The sequence below is a fragment of the Cupressus sempervirens genome, chromosome 11, assembly GCF_028749045.1.
Source record: "Cupressus sempervirens isolate cs-2001-9-10 chromosome 11, ASM2874904v1, whole genome shotgun sequence".
NCBI lineage: Eukaryota > Viridiplantae > Streptophyta > Pinopsida > Cupressales > Cupressaceae > Cupressus > Cupressus sempervirens.
Window position 1 is genome coordinate 593728897 of NC_143128.1, and position 26818 is coordinate 593755714.

A 26818-nucleotide genomic window follows, 5' to 3' on the forward strand; every position below is an offset into this window, starting at 1 on the left:
TCTTTTATTACTTTTTCTGCTATTGCTAAATCCTCTCTTTCTTGAAACTCTTCTGATATAATTTCTTTGATCATTAATCTATTGATTTGGATTTCCTTGCTTTCTGAGATTATCATAGTATCCTCACATTCTTTGATATTATTATCTTCTTCTGTGCTATTCAGAGATTCTATCTCCATTGTTTTAACACATAGAGCCTGTGGCTGTTCCATTGGCAACCTTCTCTCTTCAGATTCTAATGCTCTCTTTTCCATGGTTGATTTAAACACATCCTATCCATTATCAGGAGTTTGCCAGAATTTATAGCTTTTCTTTTTCCCTTTTTTCCTGATTGTTATGTTGCTCCACTGAGTTGAGTCTACTAGTGGGATGTTGACTTCTTCCTCATTGTTTTACTTTTGTGAGTCTTTTCCTTGTAAGATATCTGTGGGCTATTCCTCTTCTTCTCCTGATTTTTGGTCCTTTTTGCATGGTTATTATTTTTCCAGTCGGTTCTTCAAATTGTTCCTAACTCAATTCCTTCCTCTATTCCCTACAGATGCCATATGCTTCCCCTGTTTTCGTCACTTTTATTCTTTTCCCTTTATGTTCCTTGTGGATTTCTTCCACTAGTATGCTTTGATCTATTAGATCATTTTGTATAAGGAGGGTTTCATAAAGAAGCTTATTTAATTTTTTAACATTGGATTCCATATCTTCTATATTCTCCTTTTCCAGCTGACAGTCTTTGCATCCTTTGAATTTGTTTAGAGAATGCATATAATTTATATTCTTCATCTAATCATTCTCTTTCCATTCATTCATTTCTTCTCGAATTGAATCTTTATTGATTTCTGGCTACTTTGTATTTGGATTGTTGACTTCTTCCTCTACCATCAAATTTCCTTTGATGGTATTTGATTAACTGATTGCCTCATCTTCCCATTCTTTTGTTTTGCTTTTGCATCTTTTTAAGGTTATATTATCTTTAATATTGTTTTTGATATATGATTTGGTAAAATTTGGATTTATTATCTTATTGATTTCTCCAGAATATTCTTTAAAAGTTAAATTATAGATGGATCTGTTAGTTATAATTTTTCTGCTTACTGAGTTGTTTAGGTTTGATTTTACCAGAACCCTAATAGTATTTGCTTTATTTATGTTATCTTCAAACCCAATTATTGTTCCTAAGGAGTTTCCACTTTTATGGAATTTCTGAGCATTCTAACCATTTGATTGATTCTATACTTTTAATATGACTTTTGTTAAAATTAGGTTTCCATGTTAGGAAATTAATGTGATGCCCTTTGTAAAATAATTTATCTGATTTTAGAATTTCATTTTTATCTTTAGCATTTCTACACAGAATAAACCAAAATTGCATTGCAAAGGAGGTAATGTTACTTACCTTATCACCCCATTTTAAAGCTATGATGTGTACCAGTTTAGAGCTTTTTCTTGAAGGGCCATTCCAGTGCATGTAGATGCCCTTTTCCTCGTAGTCCTTCCATTTCCCTTCACTATATGAATTGCTGACGATGATTTCTTCATAGTCTCTGTTTTTAATTGGAGATCTTTGTTTAAAATTCCTTGCTACCTTTTCCTTAATTGTTTGATCATTCTTTCTATGTGGTTGAATATAAACTGCTTTCCCTCGGAGTGGAGGTGCTATCTGCGGATGTATGACATGTTTCTCCTTAAGATGGTCAGATGTGTTAGCAGATTTAGGTAGACTTTTTAATGCTAAACCCAGAGGAACGCTGTTCGCCTCTAATACAATTTTTGGCCGTAACACTTGCTTTTCCTGATGAAGATTTTTGCACTTATTGGAACTAGGGTTTTGATCAAAGACTGGGGCGTACTTTGTTTTGTTGAAGAATTCCTTTTGCCATTACATACTTTTTTGTTCTTGTCGATATTGGCTTTGTTTTTTCCTTCTTTGCACCATTTGCCAACCTTCTTCTCTTTCATTGATTTGCTTCTTTCGAATTTCTTCGTTTCAAATTTCATGATGTCTGACTAGGGTTTTGAAGTTGCCTTTGCTACAACCATGGGAGTGATTATGGTGGGATTTCTATGAGGATAGGGCTTCATATCTGTTGCTTGTTTTTCAGAGGATGTTGGGGTTTCCTTTGCTACTGGAGTGCCGAAAGTCTTAAATTCAGATGATTCAAATAAGTTTGTCCTTTAATTTTTTTCGCCATTTTACAGAGAAGAGCGCAATAATACTTGCCTTTAGTTTTTATATATAGATATAGGTTTAATTTAATAAATTTGTTATAATTTATAAAATATTATAATTAATAAAAATATTATCTATTTATAGTTTTCTATAATGATATTAATCATAATTTAAATTATATATATATATATATAAAATGTGATACTATTATATTATAAATAAATCATAATATCTTCATAATAATAATATATAGTGATATTTCTTAAACCTAATAAATATCATTGTTTTAGTATTTTTAATTGAATGATGAAAATTATATTATAAAAAATTGTAATATTAAATTATAAAAATATAAACCAACCTACTTACATTCAAAAAAATATTAAAAGTGAATCATAGTCATCTTAATAAAAATCTACAATGGATCAAATCCATCAAATCCGACCCATATAAATGAATTCACCCAATCAAATCTTATAAATATATTTTCTAAAAATTGTAAAGTTAAAAAATCAATTAATTGTGAATATAGAAACGAAAAAAATTAATCACTGTAAAATCTAAAATATGTCACAATAATACTTAGCCTAGCTGCAACAAGTACTAAAAACATAATTCACCTCTTAAATAAGATAATATATTATATTATCTTATTCTTTAACAAGCGACCGGAATTTTAAATACCCGTAACATCGTCAAATGAATTTAGATGAGACAATTTCGGCCTGCAGGTGGTGATGCCAATCAAATCTATGAAATATGCTCCTCAGTACAGACAAGAAGCTTATCTCATTTTATGCCTGCTATGCTCTAATAGTCTGTATCACTGGTAATGCCTTCACCATAATTCAGAGACCCCAAGCAAACGCCACGGTAAGTTGAGTCGCATTTATTTTCCTTTAAGATGCTTTCAGCAACTAATTTTCATTTAAAAAATAAATTAAGCGTCTATATATTTTGAATTTCATATTCGTTTATTCAATTGAATGTCTGTTGGAATGAATTATTTTGAGTTGGGTACCAATATACATCACTCCACATAAATTGAGCTGTTCAGACTTGAAGAAATAAAATTTCTGCAATCTCTGGTAGACTGGGACAGAGATATTTTTTAGATTAATGAATAGGGATAAAGGAAATGCTTCTTATGGTTGTTCAAAGATGGCACGCCTCAAAGAAGACACAAGCTTGCATATGAAACTTCTTTGTCGATTCCCACAAGAGGATTACGTTCATTTACCTTAGAACTTGTTCATATTTCAAGCTGCTGAGTTTCAAACTCACGATCAAGCTTGAAAGTAAACAGAACCTTGTTTATTTACTCATAGCCAGAGTACAAGGCTATGGCCGTCCTTTTGGTACCAAATGACTGTCAATGCTTGTGCTTATGTTCCTTAAACAACACAACTAACTAAAAAAATATGCCAGACAATCCTAAACTCTTACCAGCGTATGTTAATTGTTTTTTCTATATGTACTCCTTTGTCTGCCCACAGGGCTAGCAACAAAACTACATAATTAAGACTTCAAAAATACAAGTGGATTTGCCAGTATATAAAATACAATAGTTCTCAATAATTTCCACATTGAAGTGTGATTTAACATTTGAGTGCACAGAGCAAATAAAAGGTCAAATCTGCAGTGTTATAGATATCTTTACAGGACGGGTCTTCTATTGTTAAGTCTAAGATACTGAGCTCAGATGGAACACTGGTTGAATCAAGGGTTGTTCAAACTGCGTTTTGATACTACTTTTAGTTTGATCAGGGTCCTACTCCTGTTGAGGGGATTTGGCCCTTGTATGCTAAGACATAGTTGAGCTGAATCTGCAGGCAATTGAGAAACCAGATGCCCAAAAATATTTTTTAAACTGAAAGTTTAAAAAACCCTATTTAACCAATCATAGAAGTGATTTTCTTTAACTGCACTAATCCAATTATAGCACCAGGTGAGGCCACAAGCAGGAGACTTCATCCCTGGTATTAATGCTTTGCCATCCATCTGGCATTCATGCATGACCGCCTTACTCCTTTTACATGTCCTCCTGCTATGCATCCTCCTCCTCTTTGACACCCTCCTCCTCCAAGGCCTCCTTAGTCTCCTTCACATCCTCCTCCTCCTCCTCCTCCTTCTCATTCCATCCTACATGGGGTTCAACTTCAAACCTTCATGGAACCATTACCAATGCCATTTTTCACCATTACACTGCAGGGTCAACCCCAAAATTTTTGGAACCTTGGTTGTGAGGTCTACAAGAAAGAAGCCCCATTATTTCACCATGGGTCGAGGTAATCCTCTCATTGTTGACATGTTTAAGAGCAACCGCGTGGGGAATAGAACCTGAGTTGTTGGCAGTTCTAAGTTGCAGGTTCGGATGCGGGTTCGACATTTGCTGAAAAGTTGTTTGAGCTGGGTTCAGGTTCGTTCTGGGTTTGTCCATACAACTTTTTTAATTTTAATTTTAAAAAAATATATATGTAAAAATATGATGCAGCAAATAAGTTCATACACCACTATGCTAGTTAAAGCAACTTAGCAAAATACACCACCACATAAATATTTCAGTTAAAAAACAGTAATGTCAACATCATTAATCAGTCATATGTGATCAAATATCATAAAAAATCATTAAATAATCATCATCATTCTGCAATTGCAGATTGGAAGCACAATTAGTGTCACTAGCATCAGTGGTCTCAGCCGCAGCCTCAGGATCAGCTTCAACATCACTAAGTGTTTCATGATCATCATCATCAATTGTAAGTGCATCAAAGTGAGCTTCCAACTCCGTAGACTTTAGTTCAACATCTCAATGTTTTGCCTCCCCTTTTTTGTAATTATTCTTGTTGTGAGTTGTGAGCCTCAAGTTCAAATGCACAAAGACCAAGTTATCTACCTTCTTAGCATTTAGTTGGTTGCGTTTCATTGAGTGGATGAAAGTGTATGCGCTCCAATTCCTTTGTGATGATGAACTAGTAACCTATCAAAATTTACAAATTTGAAATCATAGAATGAAGAGTTTTGACTATCTATTGACAAGAAATTATAAATTAGAATCTTAAGATTAAAGAACTAACCTGTGATAAAATCTTGATGGCAATGGGTTGCAAGTGCTGGTACATTTGTCCATGGAAGTACCACCATTTATGAGCATCAACACTGTTCTTATCTTCAAGAGCATAAATTTGGACCTAATTGCAAGTTGTAGGTGCTCGAGAGAGAGTCTTCGAAGGGCTGCCTTCTATCATTGAGCAACTTCAAGATCTCTGTATGGGGCAACTCTAATGGTACTCCCCTTGAGGACTAATTAGCTATAGAACTTGGGGCTCAATGCAAAGGCAAGTAGATGCAAAGGGTAGTCATTTTGTTCCATGTCTCTACCATGATCACTTGTAGCTCCTTGAAGAACTTTTCATTAGGATCTTGCTCTTTCTCATTTATGATATTTTTAATATCCTCAATCATGGAGTTAATGCCATCATATACCTCACCCAAGCAAGGCCTATCCATGTTAGTATCATGCTCAATATAGGCTCGGTGAACTTCAAAAGGTATTCAACACAATCCCACCAATAGTCATCTAGTATCAGTACCTTAATGGCAGCTGCCTTGACACTATTAGATTGCCTCTATATGCTCCAATCAATGCTAGTTACCATTCTAGACAATGCCTCTTTAACCTTGACAAGGCATCTCAAAATAATAGTGTTGGAGGCAAAGCAGGTCTCAACAACCAATTTTAAGATCAAAAAAATAACAAACTAAAAATTTAAAATCAAGATTAAAATTTAAATAAAAAAACATAAAAAGTTTACTAGATTAAAGTGATTAGATTACAAAAACATGTTTATATTTTAAACAATTGAACTTACCTTCAAGAGCTCCAATTTTGAGAATTGTCTAAATATGGCTTGTGTTATATGGTGGTTCGTGACAAACATTTGGATATCTTGTGCCTCTTCAGACATTTTTTTAATCCAGTCAACCTTAGTGCTACCAATTTTTCACAGCATTAGATTGAGTGAGTCCACAACACGAGGTGTCCGAAAAAACTTGTTTTTGTATCGCTCCTCAACCAATAAGCCGACAACCCTACAATTCTTGGCATTGTTAGTTACTACTTGAACAACATTCTGAGGGCCAACTTGCTCAATGGCTTGGATGAGAATGTTTGCAATGAAAGGACCGTCCTTTACCTCTACTTCACAATCTAGAGCTTTCAAAAACATTGCGCCTCTTGTATACACTGCATTAACATTCACCAAAGGACGAGTTCTCAAATCTTTCCATCCATCTGATACTATTGTCACACTTGTTTTGATCCATGAATTCTTGATGGGCACTATGACAACCTCTACATGGGCCACCTCATCATCCAATAAAGTGGTGCATATCTTCTCATAACCAGGATCCTTGAACCCTTTTGGAGCCTCATTAACTGCTCTAACCATGTATTGCCAATACAGTGAGTCAACATCATTAAATGACAATATGGCTTGATCGACAATGTCTCTAGCTTCATTTTGAAATGATGTTTCCAAAGCTATCATTGCATTCTTACTTACAACCTGTTGTTGAGGAGAATGCAAGAATTGATGGCCCTCTATGGGTGGTTCATTAGGACCGGAAGTTGAAGACATAGATGATATTTTTCCTTTCTTTGAAGGCCTACCACTTTGCAATGGATGAGAAGAATTTGCCCTCCCACTAGCTTCATCTGCTTGCTTTTGTTCTTGAATGTTATTTTTGTTCACAATGTGGTTTGGAAAGAGGATTTTAGGTAGCACTCCATTTACTTTCAATTTCCTTGTACAAAATTTAATGCTTTTTTGAGGAATAAAGCACAAATGTGCTTTCACTCTAGATTCCTCTTTGCAATGGCTGAAAATCCACACATTACCTCCTCCACCCTCCACCCGACATTGGTCTAACTATTTCCACATATTTCCATAATTGGGAGCATCTGTCAATTTTGAAGTGGGAGTTTCTGGTGCCATAACTACTTGCAACCATTTTAGAATGATAGAATCTGCAAACAATATGCAATGAAAAAACAAAAATGAAAATAACAAAAAACCATAATATTACTAAGATGGGAACAAAATTACAACAAATTCATATCATTATTTCTTTCTGGTTTTTCTGTATTGATATGATATCAAGTTGAAATTCCATAAAAAGCTAAAATACTTACTGTATAAAATTTAAATAATAAAAGACTCAGATAATCACTATATAAATTATTAAATAATATACATTTCTACTGTGAATGGTCTGTTATACCATATCAATAAAAGATTTGATATATATTTCTACTGTGAATGGCAGATAATAAACTTTGAAAGTATACTTGTGTGTGCCCTTGAATTGATTGTGCCTCTACCATGAATGGTTTGTTTTGCAAGTGTAAAAAGTAATCTTGTTTTTACTTTAATGCCTCCTCTGTGAATAATCTATTTTGTAGGTGTGAATGATCTATTGGATTGCGTTTCAAGTAACCTGAGTGTTGTTCCTGTAGGTAGAAGAAAAAATGGTAGAAAAAATTGTCGTTCAAGAAACCTAACTGCCTTTTGGACGCAAAAGAAAAATGGAAGTAGTATAATTTTTGGATGCACGATAAAATGTTTTCTAAAATGGTAAAATGTAATATGTTTTCTAAAATGCAAAAACAAGCAAAATCAATGTTGTTTTAGGGTTGGCAATTAAAAATATGTTAAAAAATGGTTTGAAAAGTCAATAGTGACCAAAGTCCCTGGTCATTCGCTACGGGTTCCATACGGGCTTGATTTTTGTCCTCATTCATTGAAAAATCACCATGAAGTCGCCCAAGGTCCTTTCCAATGAATGATGATCAAATTTAGCAGTCTCCAGGCGAATTCACATCATATTTGAACCAAAGTTGGATTTGGGGTGAATCAACTTCTAATTTGGTGTTGCAGGGACAAATATGGTAACTTAGGTTGGCATTGTAGACAAGAAACCCCATTATTTCATCAAAAGGTCAAACTCTAACATTTTAAAAATCTTGGTTGTAAGTTCTACAGGCAAGAAGTCCCACTATTTCACAAAGAGTTAAAATAAAGCAACTCTCCATTGTTGACATGGTAGAGAGCAATCCCATGGAGAGTTGCTATTTCAGTGAAGGGTCAAGTTTTTGGACAATTGACACTAAATTTTCAATTATCATTTGTGCTCTTATTTTTATATTTAATTTGGACATGTAACTGCAAATTATAGTTGTAAATTTGTATATATGTTAAGTTACTGGTTCAATTACATTGGTACAACAAATTTTTTAAGGTGTTTGGACTCGTAAAACATATAAAAGTAATAAAGATATGCATATAATAGTAAAAAACAGCAGTTTATTTCAGATAACCACATAACCTGCATATAATAAACAAAACAACCACAAAATTATATCCTATGTTGAGTACAATTTTCAAGCATTGGCAATGGCAGAAAGAAAGTTCAGAATCAAAGAATTCAAAAAATTCATATACAGTAATCATTAAAGACCAATAAGTAAAATTTCTGAGAAGAATTAGAATGCAGAAACAATTATTAACAAGAAACAGTGAATCTGTAGTTAGAGGATTGTTACCTAGTTCATGATGTATAGGACTTGTAGTAGATTTCAACGAGTTCCAGAATTTCACAACATTAATTCACAGAAAGAGATAAAGAATGTTCCAAACAAAATGCTTTCCATCCTCGTAATTTATACACCCAAGAAAATGAGATACAGTTACTAATGTTGTAGCTTTCTTAGATAGCGACCAAGAAGATCCACAAAAGTAGGTTCAAATTACAATTTTTACTCTTGCCCATCAGTTCAGTGACGGCTGATGTATTCATCATTAGGAATGCTTGAATGGAAAAGATCCCCTGAAATGGAAAACTGTACATAATTACTATCTTTACTACAGAAAACTCCATAGGTACTTTGTAGGAATGTTCTTGGTTCTGTATTGACAACCTGAATTTAAGGACATACCTAGACAAACTTGTCCTACATATGCAGAATGTATCTCAATCTGGGGCTGTAGGGGAAACTGTTGACAGAGGCTTGAATACATAAAGGGAAAAGGTATCCTGAAATGGAAAATGTAGCTACTGTCTTTGCTATGAATAATGAAAACCGAATTGGTGAAAATCTTTGATCACTCATTGATTCCTAAACTTTGAAAGAGTACATACATTAATGGATAGAGAGAAGCGGTTAAAAGAGGGGAACAAACAATTCTAGAACTGAACAAATGTTTGTTAGAGGACAATGTAATAGCGAACAGTCACGCCAGTATTCCCTCCCTTAATACACTGTTCCTAAAGTAACAAGGGACCCCCCTTAAGCCTAACATAACCAAATTGCTGATTACATAATAAGAACACACGTTCTGACAAAATGTTCTCTTGAAGAAACAAATCCTCAACCAAGCGGAGCTCCATCTGGCTGTCTCTTGACCCTTGGATAGACGTAGCTTCGAGTTGTGTTCTTAAGCTCTCAGTCCCAAACTCTTGAATCACAGTCTTGAATTATTCAACAACAATCTCTAAGAGATATGATTGATCTTGATCATTGTCTAATGACCATGAAAGGGTATATACTTGTCAATCACATACTCAACACTAGGTCTTGAACCTATCTCCAAAATGAATCTTCACAACATATGCATTTTTCAAATTCATTAGCATTAACAAAGAAAACAAAATGGAAAACATAAACCAAAAATGCTTCTTATGCAGAAAACTATCTCAAAGTGACAATCTGACTCGAGATGTGACAATCTGACTTGAGATGATGGAAATTCCTCCATCCTTTGGTGCCACTAGCCTCCAAATTGTCATCTTTACATTCTATCCACTTGATGTCTCAAATGATTCCTTGAAGGCCTTGTCATGTGTAACAAAGATGGCCTTGAAAGAGCAGGCTACATTTTTTTGATGAATAGAGCCATTTCCATTAATAGAGATATAAGTAAACTACTTACAAAAAAAGTAGGGTTATACAAGTGTTAGATAGTAAAGTCTACGAACACAACTGGGGGGGGGGGGGGTGAATTAGTTGTATGCTCAAAACAACTTATAGTAACTAGTAACTTTATCAAATCTGAAACATGTACTCGAAAGATGCAACAACCATAGAAAGATAACATAAACAATAACACCAGATTTGTTAACCAGGGAAACCCTTAATTAGAGGGAAAACCCTGGTGGGAATGATGCCCACAAGATGATGTACTAATATAAAAATTCCTTGTGAAAGGATAGACTTTGTTAGGAGCCAATGAAAGTCCTTGTTAGGAGATTTTGAATCCCTGTCAGGAGATTCCAACCTTGTTAGGAGTTGGTAGGAAGTCAACTGAACCCGTTGTCCAAATTGCTTCAAGATTCTTTTCACTGAACAATCTTTAGAATAATAAATTCAAGTTCATGAATTGACTAAACTACAACTTCTTTGCCAATATAGTTCCTTTGAAGTTCACAGTACATCCTCAACATCAATCTCTACTCTGATCTTACATGATTCGTATCCAAATTAGAATCAGATATTATATGATCAGAAGGAAGGAGGTGTTACATGATCAAAATTAGGTGTTCGATAGAGGAAAGGAGTAGGGTTCACTTTTGGGGGACCTTGGGCCACCCAATTTCACTTTGCATCAAGATAGCTATGGTTTGCTTCTCTAGAGATAGCTAGAATCTCATCATGCTCACAAGGGGCGTATGTTCCGAATAAGAGCCACTGATGGAGCCCTAATTTTTGTAACAATTAGTGGCTCCATTTGTTCACTCCCTCTTGCTCTATTTGGATTTATTATTGTTAGATTGCTAGCATGCTTAAATTTTTGCATATATATGGTGATCGAATGTTATTGAAATCTGTACTGTGTAAAATTTTGGATACTCTAGTGAAGATGAAGTTCTAAGAACTGTTAAACTTTTAAATCCATGGTGTTATGATTTAAATTCCTCTACCGTAGTATATCGATAGGGAAAGGATTTTGGGTGCTGTTGGCATAGGGAAGGATGTCGATGATTTCCATCCTCTACATATTGAATGTTTAGAAATGCAAAGGAAAGAGCCTATATTTATACCCTGCATACCAGAAGGATGGATAGAGTTATTGCTTTAATTCGTAACATATATGATGGGGAAAACAAACGATTGCTGTTTACCGTACTGGGTAAAGAAATCAACGCACAGACAATAGATATGAATAGCAGAACTTATTGTTATTATTCGCATATGCCAAACAGTACATTATGCTTCATAAGATAAGATGAATACAATGCTTCCTGAAGGGGGTATAAATACTTTCCGAAGAACCTTCCCGAAGGGGTCCGTCGGCTACATGACAATTACCAAAGGGCCCATCAGCTACATAACAAGAACCTTCTCGAAAGGGTCTGTCGGCTACATAACAAGAACCTTCCCGAAAGGGTCCATCGGCTACATAACAAGAACCTTCCCGAAGGGACTCGTCAGCTACCCAATATTTACCTACGATATCATCCCCCCCAAAAGAAAAAGTCGTCTCCGGATGACAATTACAAAACAAAATACATCAACTGACTAACTTCAACAAGATAAATCTGCTTTTGTCACATCACTTTCACATTCGTTTCGCGCCTAAACCAAACTGGTCTCTAGCCCACATTGCATTTGTAGCCACTGTCTCCTAAGTCAAGCTGACCTCGATAGCCGCCAGTGCTGCTTTCTCTGCTTCCAACTTTGGGTCCACTGAGCCAAGTGCCGCTGAACTGCCTTCAACTGGATGATCAACTCCTCCCGAGCTCTCTTTGCATCCACCAAGACAACTTCACGGCCAACACCTACTCCAAGTGTAACACCCCTCTCGAAATGCTTGTTTCGTAGATCTTTCCACCTCTGGCACACTATGTCTACAGTAGCTCTAGGTTTCATCAACTGGTCACACTTCCCACGACTGATATTCGCAACGACTGGGGGTCTAGGGGGCAACGCCCCCGGCAGGGTTGAGGGGCAGCGCCCTTGGCGGGGTCTTGGGGTAGTGCCCCAGGTGCGCTCCCTATCGCAATACAGGGTGGGGTCGAGGGGCAGCGCCCCTCGTTGCCAAGACCAAATTAACACTTCAAAACCCACAGAAAAAATGCATGGAACACACTATGTTTGCAATTTCTCCTAATCCCACACTCTTTCTGGCAACCGTTGGTGCTTCCCCTTCCTTATGACATCATCTGATACTCATTCTGAGCATTCTTGATTTGTCGACGTTTTATTTTTTTAGCTCTTCTACTTCCTCTTTCCTGCAAACCCATTCGTTCTGTATGGCTACCAAGCTACAGGAGAGGCTAGACGTATCAAGTATCCCATCCCTCAAGCTTGACGCCTTTAAAGTCCGTACATGATAGGTTGGGGTTGAATCCTCAAATCCGTACTGCACCTAGTCTTGTTCAAATCGTACGGCAACCTGTTCTGACAAATTGAATCTTCACTTCCTTGCTTGGGAATCCGTACGGCTGCAGTAACACGAGAGCTCCAAACTCTGTACGGTGACTCCTTCAAAAACCCGTACAATGCCTAAAAATCGTACAGCAACCATTTTTCAGAAAATTCGTAGGGTAGCTTTTATTTAGAATCTATCCTCATTTTAAAATCCGTACAGTGAGCAACTTTAAATCTCGTTCAATAATTTAAAAACCCACATGCTGGCCATGACATAATAAAAAATCCGTATGGCACAAAAAGAAATTTGTACGACACACGTGCTTATAAAGCCGTACGGTAAAAGCCATACGATCTCTCAAAAATAACTTTCAATGACTGTACAAGCTGAAAGCCGTACGGTGCATCAGCCTTCAGAAAACCGTACGGTGGACTTTCATCATTCTCTTTCTAAATTTTTCAAATTTTTTTTTTTATTATTATTATTATTTTTAAAATTTGTTTTTTTGTTTTTTGTTTTTTTTTTTTTCACTTTTTGAACAACTATGTACAATATTTACATATATACAGCACTTACAGTCTTCTTCTCTCAGTTGTTCATCCACGGAGGTGCGTTACTTCTTTCATGGCAGACATTCAACTTTGACCTATTCACTACATTGAACACTTCCTTTCCGTCTAGCATCCATTGTTTTACTGCTCTGTTATCACCCACTTCCCGAATTTGATATGGTCCGACCCACTTAACTTTGAACTTGCCTGGCTTGATCTCATTCTGGCCATCATACTTTAACACCCATTTCCCCGTCTGAAACTTGTTCCATTTCAAGTGCTTATCGTGTCATGCTCTACGCCTGTTCTGTGTCACCTCCGTAGCCCATTCCTGCAACTGTTGCTCATCAAGTTTATTTAAGGTACACGATCTCTCCATCCGGTTTTCCATATCGCCTAGTTTGTTTCCGAAGCTCGGTACCATGGACTTCGTCAACTGCCCCTTCTGGCTATCAATAACACGTCCACTCCATATTGCTGCAACTTTTATTAAACCCTTCCGCTTTGTTTCCTGTGTGGACCGTATGATGTGTCTTCCTTGCTGCTAGCACCTTTCTGCTATATCTGTGGTTTGACATAATACTTTCTTCTTGCACGGTCATACAGTGGAATCTTTCCTCCTTTTGAGTTCGTACTGTATGTTCTTTCCTTCAGCGGCTTCTCTATGTTGCTTCGAACATTCATTTCCTCCTTCGGCTTCTCCATGTTCCTTCGGACATTCATTTCCTTCTTCGGCTTCTCTATGTTCCTTCGGACATTCATTTCCTTCTTTCTTACCTTCGTCGACTCTTAACATATTACAGCTCGTAAAGAGTTCGTAGTCCTCTATCTGCCAGTGGTAAAGACCGTTCACTGAATCCAGATCGTCGTCTATCAATCCTCCTTCCAACCGCAGGACTTCCTCTTGATCTAGTTCCATATTCTGCCTCCTTTCATCCTCTTCTTCTTCGAAATCTGACGATAGAGCTTCTTCCCTGACCATTTGAGTGTGTAGATTGATGACGTACTTCCGCCCTTTGCTTTCAAGTGATAAAATATTTTTCTTCCAATCGTGCTTCGCCTTGGCTTGTATCAGCCACCCCCGGCCCAAAATGACATCATATCCTCTCTGCTTCAGTGGGATCACAACGAAATCCAACAAGAATGGCTGTGTTCCAATCGTCACTGGGTGTGCTGTCAGGACTCCCAATGGCTTGATTCCATGTTGATCAGCCGTTAGCAGCTGGAATGTAGGCGGCCATAATGTCGGCTGCCCCAACCTTTTCCAGGTGTCTTTAGGCAACATATTGACACCGGACCCTCCGTCCACAATCGTTTCCATCAATACAGTCCCAAGAATTCCCATTTCGACGACTACCGGATGGCGTCCCGATGAGAGGGCTAACAGCATCGGATCTTTTGCACTTGCGCCACTTTCCTTCTCCTTTTTGTCCGCTGTACTTGCTCCACTTTCCTGCTCCCTTCCATGTTCTCCTGGTAGTTTAGTAGCGGGAACGATGTTTGTGAGTGCCGATCGGAGCTGAGGCATAGTGAGCAACAAATCATTTATCCTGACGGGTACCTCGGCTTGCAATATTTGTCGTACAATGTTCTGTTCTGCACAGTTCCATACGGAGGTACTAGGCGTGTCCTTTAGGTGTGTCGTTTCTATCTGCGTTGCTCTCTGGATCTCTGCTCATGCTTCCTCTAGTCTCTTCTTTTCCTCTGTCGGATCGGGGTATAGCTTCACTTGCTTCCAAGTGATCGTCAGAACTTCTTCCTCGTCCGTCCCGACGGTAATCAAGTTTACTCTAGACTTCGGGCACTTAGCATCGTCATGATCGCCAGGTCCACACCATCGGCATAGCAACTTCGGTGTGTTCGCCGTTGTGCACTCTTGGGCAAAGTGACCCCACAGATTGCATGCGCGGCATTGAACTATTGGCCGACCATTCGCATCATACTGAATTCGACTCCTTCCGCCATTATTGTTGTTGCCGCTATTGTTGTTTTGCCCTCTGCTATTATTCCTGTACCCACCCGAAGTGGCACCATCAATGTATGCATTTCCGTTCCCTCCTGACGTGGAAGCTGCCTGTGTAAGAAGCACCTGCGGAGATCCTTTGGTTTTCATTTTAAAGGGGCATTCCTTTGTCGAATGGCCATGATCTAACAAATGTCGCAGAATTGGTTCTTTGGACAAGATTCTTTAGTATGACCATCGGTTTTACACTCTGTGCACCACAGCTCACTACTCTTTGTCTCCTTCTGCATATTTTTAAACTCCATCATCTGAATCATGTCCTTTTGGAGGGCACGGACCTTCTTGTTGCTGCCCTCATCATTGCTGCTATCTTCTCCTGAAGATGCATCGTCATTTGAATCGGACGAGCTGTTCTTCTTCTTTGTCTTCTGGTCACTTTCGAGGTTCATTGCCCGAATTGTACGCTTCAATGTATGTCGATGGTGGCACGATCTTCATCTTCTTTTGCAGCTTTGGGCGAAGGCCTTCAATTAACCATCTCTTTTGTAGCCCATCAGCCGGCTTATTTTCCATTTTATTGATCAGCTCCTTTAACTTCTTGGCGAAGACTCGGACTGTTTCATTCTTCCCTTGCTTAGTATTGAATATCTCCGCTACAATCTCATTATCGTCTCGCAATATTTGAAATTCCGCAATAAATTCCTTCTTAATATTATCCCAACTGTTTAACTTTTGTGGATCTGTCTCAGTAAACCAATCAATCGCAACACCCCGTAGGGTAGCCGAAAATTGTCTCATCCAGTCGTCTTCATCAGTTATCCCATTTGCCCTCCAGATCATTTCACATGTTTTGCAATGTCAAATGGGATCGGTGGTACCATCACCGTCGAACTTCGACAGTTTCTCTTTTGGTCCTGCCATCATTACTAGATGTTGTGGGTTTTGTTGTGTACCTGCGCTATTTTGCACTCCCGCATTGTTCTGAATACTCGTGTTGTTTTGTATCACACCTGCGCTGTTCTGCACACTTGCGCTGTTTCGCACACCTGCGCTGTTTCGCACACCTGCGTTGTTCTGCACACCCACGCTATTTCCAACACTTGTGCTATTTCCAACACCCGTGCTATTTTCGACACTCGCGTTGTTTCCAACACCCACACTGTTTTGTGAAGAAGGGTTTTCATCAACTGAAGCTGTTTGTTCCGGAAGTATATCTCGGACGAAGAGTTCACTCTACCTCGTGCTCTCTCGGCACTTTGAGCCGTGCGAGTCGATCCCCTTCCGTCTAGATTCTCTTCCCTTGGCATACACAGGTTCAGAAACTCCTCCTTTACTTCTTCCACCAAATCGAGCCGTTGTCGGGTCTCTTCCAACAATTTTTCAGTGCTTCTGTGGCCGTTGGTAACTTGCTGAAATCTCTGTCTGCGTTTAGCCTGTTGTGCGAAAATTAAAGTTCCTGCACTGTGCGTAATTCATCCTTTTCCTTCAACTTATTCTTATTCTTGTTCAACTGATTCGACATTTAATCTTCATTTGCCTGTCATCGTGCCAGGTCCATCGAGCAACGACGCCAAATGTTTACCGTACTGGGTAAAGAAATCAATGCACAAACAATAGATATGAATAGCAAAACTTATTGTTATTATTCCCATATGCCAAACAGTACATTATGCTTCATACGATAAGATGAATACAATGCTTCTCGAAGGGGGTATAAATACTTTCCGAAGGACCTTCCCGAAGGGGTCCGTCGGTTACATGACAATTACCGAAGGGCCCATCGGCTACATAACAAGAACCTTCCCGAAAAGGTCCGTCGGCTACATAACAAGAACCTTCCCGAAAGGGTCCGTTGGCTACATAACAAGAACCTTCCCGAAGGGACCCGTCGGCTACCCAATATTTACCTACGACAATTGCAAGAGGCTATTTCAACACTATTGGAATGCTTGCTATTACTTTTTTGCATAGGAAAATTACAATAATTACTATTAATTTTAACACATGTTATAATTCAGTTCTAAAACAATGATCAAGTGAAAGTGAAGTATACATTTTTATTTCATTCAGCTCATGTTCTAACTGCTAAATCCAATTTCATTCAGAGTGAAAGAATAGAGAAAAAATGCCCTTTGTATTATTCATTATAATATACAATTGATATTTACAAAGTTGAAATGAAATGAATGCTGAAAAGTAAATCCTCTCACACAATTGACCATGAGAGTGGCCCCTATAACTATTGATACATATTCCTACTCTATGTAAATGCATAACGTGAAAGAAAGAACATAGAGTAAGAGAGGGTCATAGGGCACCAATCATTGCCTATAATGACTGGTCATAATGCATGTCCCCATGTCTGCCTGTTCACTGCCTTGAACCATGTCTCCTCCAAGTCTCCAAATCCCGCATACACAAAATAAGGTGTTAGATACATTGGATCTAAGCAATGACGGAACGTATCACCTCATGCATAAACATCTATGCTACAGTCATGCTGTGCACATCCATAGAATAAGAATGCCTACCAATAGAAAGAGAGGCAAACAATCACGTCAAATGTTTTATTACTAACATGTTTGTTTCCTGTGCAATGTCCTATCTCTAATAGGTACTTGGATATGGCCGTAGGCTCCCACGAGGGTTATTGAGCTCGACGTGCCTATAAGAAATAGGATCTATGAAGTTGATCAGAACAAGTACAATGAAGTATAAAAGGGACATATGTTTTATGAAACCTTGTACTTTTATAACAGACATGCTACAACAAGTTCTTTAACAAAAGAGTAAGCATTAAAGGGATAGGTTATTATAACTTGAAACTTTTTGTTACAGAATATGCCAGATAAGAATGAATGTTTCAACTGAAAGTGTTCAACAAGTGCAAGTGTACTGAAAGTGGAATTGAAGATGAACAGAGAAAAGCTACAACAGTAAATAAGGGAATGTGTCTACTTCAAGATAACATTTAAATAACAGATTTCTGTGTTATTTGTGGAATGTGTGGTAAGATGTGGACATATTGAAAGAATTAGCTACAAATCTTTTAAAACAGCAGATAGATTCCTAATGTATACATAGAGAACAGTAAAGAAAATGTGTCATTATATACATTAGAGATTTGAAATCTGACTCAAGCCCAATGTTTTAAACAGATTTTAAGCTACAGGAAAAATATTTGAACAATAGAGAAAAGAGAACAGCAAAATCATAATTCAATCAATAGGAGTTTCAAGGTAAAACATTAATTTTAGAATGAGCAAGTTGAGATGCTACAGGATAAAGGTTAAGAGTAGTGATCTTCATCAGCCAAGTGAAGGGAATAAGAAGTCCTTACAGCAACTTCATTGATAGAAAGCAACATCAACATTCAGAAAAGGTCAGCCTGTCAAAGTAATGAAAGAGGCAAGCATACAACGGCAATGAGAACATATTAATTGCAACCATGAGAGACGATGAGCAAAATGCATTATCATAGACGCTATATCAATAATCTATGTGCAAGAAATCTACAGGTTTAAGCTAAGAGAAGATGAGCTGAAATTAAAAAGTATGACTCTGAAATCTGTTTTACATGTGCATAGAAGCAAAGTCATGGCAAGTAAGTTAATGAGAATTTCAAACTGAGAAAGCTTCTACTTTAAACAGGAGATAGAGAGCTCCAGATTCTGTATGAGGAATGTCAACAAACAAGAACATATTTCTACACAGCAAGAATGGACAGGAACACACGTACTTGTCATTGATTGCAAGAACTAAAAAGAGCAGAGACAAATGTAGCCAAAGAAATATGTCACAAGTTCAAACTGTCCATTTACCCATCATTCTTTGCAAATAGAGCAAACCCAGTTAGGTAGCCGTGAGTATGGCTGAGAAAGAATGAGTACAGAGTGAAGAGCACACGATTATATTGGGGGGGGGGGGTGTGGGTTGGGGGGGTTAATTAGTATATTAACAACTTTTACCTTTTTAAACTTTTATCGAAACAATTAACGTCAAATGCTGAAATAAACAATTATGGAATGAACACAATAGCACAAAGATTTACGTGGAAACCCAATGCGGGAGAAAACCATGACAAATAAATGCTTTTATACAAACTTTGATCTTTTACAATATTTTGTAGACTCCAACTTACTAGAGGCTACAACCTCTATATTTATGAGCACTGACTCACTGGAAGCTCCGACTCCCACACTTCGTAGGCTCCGACCTACAGGAATCTCCAACTCCCTCTAATATCTTCGTGAGCACCAACCCACTGCATACAAACTTCTATTCCACCTTGTCAATGTTTCTTACACAACTAGATGATGGATGCAATCTCTTCTTCAATCTATCTCAAGTCAGTCTTTCATATATAAATGCATATATAACATGTAGCCCACTTCTTTATATATATCACTTTCTTTCTTTAATTCTGATATAATATGTAAATCAAATATAAAATCTAATTTTTATATTATGAATGTCTTTTCTACTCTTCCTTATTATCCACCGCTTACTTCACCCACATTTAATTCTTCATATTACTCTTCTCAATCTCCTCTTGAAGTCAGCCAGTCACTCTTCCTTGCAACTTTATAAATTTATATTTCACATAATAATCTGCATATATAAAATCTTTTAAATACACTTTTGAACTGGTACTATATAAATTATATATATGTATCAGATTTAAATATCTGAATATATATATTTTCTTTTTATTAAACACTCTTTTCTTTTTTTTTCTGCTGACTTACCCTTTTTTATTTCTTCATTTCATCATCTGTTTCTATTCTAAAAACTGAATTACATATATATATATATCTTTTATCCCTTAACAACATTTCTTTTGAAATGAAACGACATGTCTATAAGTTATTAATTTTATTTTAATAAATGTTTCTTAATCAAAATCATTTCTTATTACTTCTTGTTTGACCACAGACCTTACCATTTTTATTCATGGTTTTTGTTTCATCAGATATGGCGTGGTATTGAAATAGTGATTCCCCAGTTCATATGTGCACTTCCATTCTTAGATGTAATGAACTCTGCTTTAGTTCAGACTTATAATGACTTGTGATTGCCAGCTATAACATTTTAATATCACCACAATGCTGGAAACTTATGCCTTATATATTATCATTGTCCATATAATATCTTGACATCCACCGCATATCTAAGTTGCTACCGACTCCATATTTGATGTGACTATCCACTGTTTGATTCAACACATGTCTATGCCATCAAAAACTTTGTGATTATTTGGCTTTAAGTGTGTTGGTAATGCTGAATCTCTGTTTTGCTGTTCATTGCACTCTCTTTCGTATTCTTCATTCCCATCAATATCTTTTGCCTATCTTAATTATTTGAATATGGCATACAGAGATGACTATGCAGAGTATCTTAAATTAGGTTTGTGTAATGATAATATTGTTTCCTTTAGATGTCATTCGTATGTGGTCTCTGCTCTTAATCTAGTCATCATTTCTGAACTATGTCTTTTAAGTATCCGCCATGGTTTATTAGAATGATATTCATTTTTCTCAACTCATGTTTCATTTGCAATTTACAGTAGTTTCTCAGTAACGGGATTCATTATTTTTATTTATAATGATAGTGAGAATTCTCAGCATGATATCAATTCCATGAATTGAACCACACAGATTTTGGCTGAAAAATATGAATTGTTTGTTGTCAATCTGAATTTTATCTGACTTGATAAGTAGGAGATAATTTCCACAACAAGTCAAATTGTGATATTGCTATTAGGATTTAACTGTGTGATTTTTGAGTCAAACTCATTGACCCATATTTCATGAGTAGTGATTCAACATGAATCCATCTTTCATGAGAATAAATGGAACACTTAGCACTCGTTGGATCTAGGTGATGCTCACAGGGGTGAAGCACCGGGACTTCCTGGGAGGTCACCTATCCCAGTACTACTCCAGCTTGAGCGCGCGTAACTACAGAGTTTCCTCCATGGTTAAACCCAAAGCTTGCAACCCCATTTGCAAAACCTTCACCAAGTGTTGTGCCTTATGAACCATTCATTAGAAAACCCCTTAAGCTCATTAATGAGTTTGACTCAAAAATCACACAGTTAAATCCTGATAGCAATATCACAATTTGACTTGCTGTGGAAATTACAACACTTGGTGAAGGTTTTGCAAATGGGGTTGCAAGCTTTGGGTTTAACCATGGAGGAAACTCCGTAGTTAAGCGCGCTCAGGCTGGAGTAGTATTGGGATGGGTGACCTCCTGGGAAGTCCCGATGCTTCACCCCTGTGAGCATCACCTAGATCCAATGAGTGCTAAGTGTTCCATTTATTCTCATGAGAGATGGATTCATGTTGAATCACTACTCATGAAATATGGGTCAATGAGTTTGACTCAAAAATCACACAGTTTTTTTTTTTTTTAAAAGAGGGGTAAACGCTTTGACCTGGAGCTATGAACCAGTGAGGCCACAAACAGGGGACCTCATCCCCATGAGATTTGAACCGTGATGGCAAGGATAACAACGCAACAACTTAACCATCACAACATGCCACTATTGGCAAAAAAAAAAAATAAAAAAAAAAAAAATCACACAGTTAAATCCTGATAGCCATATCACAATTTATCTGACTTGCTCATCGGTTTTCATACAGTCATAACTTCTTTGTCAAACACGATGACAATGCTTGCTTACGTGGCTATTGTCTTTGATGAGATACACTTTAATTGAAGGGATGATATTCTTCATCCTGTTCACAAACCTGTTGGCACTTTGACTGACTTTGATGATATTCTTCTTCCATCGACTTTTGGCACAAATCACCTGTGGTCAATGTCACCATAGATTCATTTGCGTAACTTCATTTTCATTGCATAACTTCAGCAAACTTGATGGTAATTTATTTATTTGATTACACTATAAACTCTTGGTCTGGTTGTGAGAAAGCATCCCGAGCTACTGACTTGGTGCATCAAACATTGTCTCTCTATTCGATGACCCATCCATCTGAAACAGAACTTGATCTTTCAAATGGTCTTTATATAAAAATATTGATAGATAATTGTTGTTGATTCCAACTACAATCACTGTATCAGGAATGATAATTGCACTTAATGTGCATTTGCTTTAGATTCATGTTTAATATCTGTGTATAAGGCACTGTAATACAACTGTTTATCCAAATCTTGATCTGTATACTGCTGTTGCATATGAATCAGATTTTCTTAGTCTCCCTTTACTAAGTTACTGTTGCTTTATATAGTTGTTGCTGTATATACCATATATGTCATGTTAAATGTATATGTTCCATTCTTCACATACGCGCTTCTTTCTTTCTATAGGCACGTTTTTGCTCATTCAAGACTCTTGATTCGGTATACTGTTACACATAAATACTGTAGCTTTATCTTCCATATCTATTCTTCATCGTTCCTAAAGTCATCATCTTTTCTATTAAAACTGGTCCAATATATTCTCTCTTGATTGTTTTCTTGACTTAAACCACGATATTATATAACCTTTTGACATCAATGACAATCTTTCATAAGTATCTTGACATCAATGACAATCTTATTCATCACAAAGAACAGCGGCAATAAAATAACAGAGAGAAATGAAGTTGTTGCATAAAAACTGCTGAAGTCAAATAAGAAGAGATGTATATGATCCTTCCATCAAAAGTCATTACCCATCATGTACTTCAAACAGGAATAAAGGAAAAATGTTGAAAATCCATATGGGTATGACTATCAGTAACAAAACATAATGACTTCATCTTTCAGCAAGAGGGGGTTAAAAGAAAATTGCCAACATTTTTTATAAATACGTGCATATAACAGTGCCAAAAGAATCTAAAATAGTGACCGGATCTATTCAAAAGGAGAAAACCCATCTAAATGAGTGAATAAGATATCTATAACCTCTGCCAGAAACAACTTACAGCAGCAAAAAAACAACGTATTTGCTAAAAAGGCCTATCATTTTCAACAAAATGATGTAATATTCAAAGAAAATGGTAAGGGTTTGTTCTACATTTTCCAGTAAATATAGGATAAATTATGAATGAACTCCAAGAATGGCATGGAAAAGAGCCACAAACCAAACACGAGAGCCTCATAATGAAGAGACACATTACTATCATACTCCAGCATAATTAATGGCCATATCTAAACCAGATCATGACATCATAAAAGCTTAAAAGTGGCAGATCAAATACCTAGAAACAAGGCCACATTTTGCTCAACATAGAAGACTCAGTCACAGCATATAATTCTTTGAAATGACGTTGAAAGTATCAATAGCAAAGTCGCGACTTGTTCCAAAAAGAGACCCAGTCAAGTGAGTGCTGAATGAACTCTGTATTACAATAATAGAAAAGTCGTTATTATTAGCTAATGGTTATCTATTGTAAATATCTAATTAGCTTTAGTTTGTTTTCGTTTTTTGCTTTCTCTAGAATAGAATGTTTCTATTCTTTACGATCGTTTCCTAAGGAAACATCGTCTCATTCTTTTGTAGAAATTGACTGTCTGGTCTCTGTTAATCATAGTTACGGGACTCGGACTCGCCTCTGACTCAGAAAGTCAAAATCTGACTCGGACTCGGACTCCGCGACCAGACTCGGCTAGGGCTTGGCAAGGACTTGAAAAATAGAAAAACCCATGAAATTCAAAGATTTTTAAGGATTTAATAATTTTTTCATGCATCATTTAGTCAATTAACATCAAATACACAATAATTGAGATAAATAGAAGCTACTTAACACTCATACACAATTTTGCATAGAGCACATTAGTATAACAACGAATTTCTAAAGGAAAAAAACTGAATAACATAATATAAAGTTGAAGATTTAAGATTTTAAGATTCAATCCTTAATAAATTTGTGGTGTGTCACATACCACAATATCATTTTCAAAATTAATATACATTGAAAAAAAACACCTTCCAGAAATCTCTATCTTTTTAAATTTAAAAAAAATATTAAATTTTTTTAAATTTTTATTTTTATTTTAGAGTCCTGGGTTAGGGACTTGGCGAGTCCACGTGGACTCTGCCAAGACTTGGCCGAGTCTGAGTCCAGAGGCAAATTGCCTCGGAAAGGGCGACTCTGGCTCGGACTCACAGAGTCCTAGTCAGACTTGCCGAGTCCCGTTACACTGTTGTTAATAACAAGCAAGATTTTTACCAATTACTTTGTAATATGGTATTAGAGCATATTTCTTAATTTTTTTCGAAAATTATTTCTTTTCCGAAATTATTAGAGCCAATTTTTGGAATTACTCTGTGATACTTACTTCCTAATCACAAAATCCTAAGATTTTCAAGCTAGGGTTTTGTCCGAGGCTTCATTTTTTTTTGGCAAAATCGCGTCTTTTTCTTGGTGTTCATTTTTGGAGATTCACGGCCTGCAAAACTCGTGTTTTCTCACCACAATTTGCACATCACCGCATCTTTCTTCCATTGGCAGCCTTGTCTCCTTTGGTAATCGCGGTAAATGGCAGCACAAGTTTTAAAAAGCTGAAAAAAGCGACGAGATTTTTAGGAGCCGCAAAACGCTTGCCAAAAATGCGTATTTCGTATGTAGAGATCAATGCTGTAGTGTCGTTTTTGTATTTCCAGCATTCACGACCCTCTTTGATAGTAAATCTCCCATTTTCAGGTGTTCCTTTATCAAGAAATCTGCCATTTTTTTGCAAACATTGACTTCCATAGTTGCCGATTAGGGTTTTCATCGAAACCCTAGTTTTTGACTTGAAATTTTTTTTGATCACATATTCTTGGTGGGTTTTTCGAGAGCTCAACTAGGTTCTCGTTCGTTTTTCAGGGTACCTCAATTTTTGTGCCGCGAGTTTCGAGCCAGTGGATCCAAAAAATGACAACATATTCCTTTTGGGTTTTTAAGCTCTCTTTTGGGTCACTCTCCGATTTTTTTGAGTCTTCCATATTTTTGCCTCGAAAAGCGTGCCTTCACAGATTTTCACAGTTTTTCATTGAAAGAATGTGCCATGGCATCTTTGAAAAACATTTTGCTCGAGCATAACTCCAAATTCAATGGTCAAAATTATGGCACTTGAAAGCAGTAGATCATCACAATTTTTGAATATCGGAACACTGCTCAACTTGTTCTGGGTGTTATGAAGCATCCGACCTCTCCGGTCTTGATCAAGATACATGGGATCTGAATAATCGAGAGACAATGATGCTTCTCAAATTATTCGTGGCTGATGATCAACTTTCTCAGATTCCATCTGGGAAGACAACTGCCGAGATCTGGACAAATCTCAAAGGTCTTCATGAGACTTCTGACAAAAGCAAAGCCTTCTTTTTGGAAAACATTTTGTTTTCTATTGTCATGGATGAGCGCCCCTCACTCCAGGTACACTTGAATCGGATTTAGGAAATATGTGATCAGTTACTTGCCATCGGTCGCAAGATGGAGGAAGAGGATATTGTGGTTATCACCCTTTGGAGTTTACCAAAATCCTATGAGCATTTTATTGAGACTCTCAACATCACATCTTCTGGTGTTGATTTAAAGTTCAAAGATCTCTGCACACTGCTGCTTTAGCAAGATTGGTGGAAACAACAGTTCGGTAGCAGCTCCAATTCCACCTGCACAAAGCAAGTCTTTTCTGTGAAATCCTTTGAGAAGGATAAAGGCAAGTTCCAACAGCCATCTCAGCAGAAGTCTTTTGCTCCAGCATCAGATGGTTTTCGAAAGAAGAACATTCAATGCAACTACTACCACAAGTTTGGACACATGAAGGTTGAATGTTGGAAATGCTTAGCTGCACAGTCTAAGTAATTAGGTTCGCAGCCCAAAGCGAATAGTGTAGAGCACATTGAGCAGGTGGAATCTGCTTTTTACGCCTTCATGGCTAAAAGGCCTGTAGATCATGTGAAGTCATTTGCCTGGTACATTGATTCAGGTGCCTCTCGTCATTTTACTTACCGCAAAGACTGGTTTACTGACTACCAACCTTATTCAGACTATTATTTTTGGTGGCAGAGAAGAGTACATGGTTGTCAGTAAAGGCAACATTAGATTCAGTCTGTTGGGAGGAATCTCATATTCCTTGATGTGTACTACATTCCAGGAATGGAACTAAATCTACTCTCAGTTAGTCAATTGCTGCGACATTCTCCATGCTTGGCAACCACCTTTAGTTCACATTAGTGCACCATCATTGATCAGCCGACTAAGACTACTGTTTTAGTGGGTCTTGAGGATCATGGTCTTTTCAGACTTACTGATTCTGGTGATTCTCAGGACTTAGCTATGGCTGCTTGGTGATCTTTTGTCAACACACTTTGGCATCAATGATACGGGCACTTAAATGTGCATTATCTCTCACAGCTTGCTCGAGATGAGCTTGTGTAATGAACCCTTTCTTCACATATATATTATCTTGATAATGTCCTTAATATCAACTTACGAGCAGCCTTATAATCAATATGTTCTTCTTATAAATGTTTTCTATTACTCTTATATTACCTTATCTTTATATTCCACTTCTATGTTCGGTGTTCTTATCCTTGATAAGGAAATTGATATCCTTCGGTGCTATAATGTCTTCCCTCGATTTCGGTGTATATTCTCCTTAATATAAAATGTCTTGCAAATGATAGATTCACTACCTTGCAATATACTTAACAAGGAGATGGCAAAATAATACTTTCGACATTCTATGTCTTTGATGCCAAATGTCTTAT

General features: G+C 37.0%; 1 protein-coding gene across 2 annotated transcripts in view; it reads left to right on the forward strand.

Moving 5' to 3' along the window:
• Window positions 1-2846: 2846 nt before the first annotated feature.
• LOC149531060 (NADP-dependent alkenal double bond reductase P2-like) overlaps window positions 2847-26818 on the forward strand; it is a 155528-nt gene continuing 131556 nt past the window's right edge. Inside the window, exons 1-2 of one of the 2 annotated variants that reach the window (XM_089809715.1) lie at window positions 4538-4583; window positions 4824-4923. The gene's annotated coding sequence lies outside the window, so the exon portion shown is untranslated. Of the gene's footprint in view, window positions 3038-4537; window positions 4584-4823; window positions 4924-26818 lie in introns of those variants that run through there. The other variant, XM_089809714.1, reaches the window with a different exon arrangement.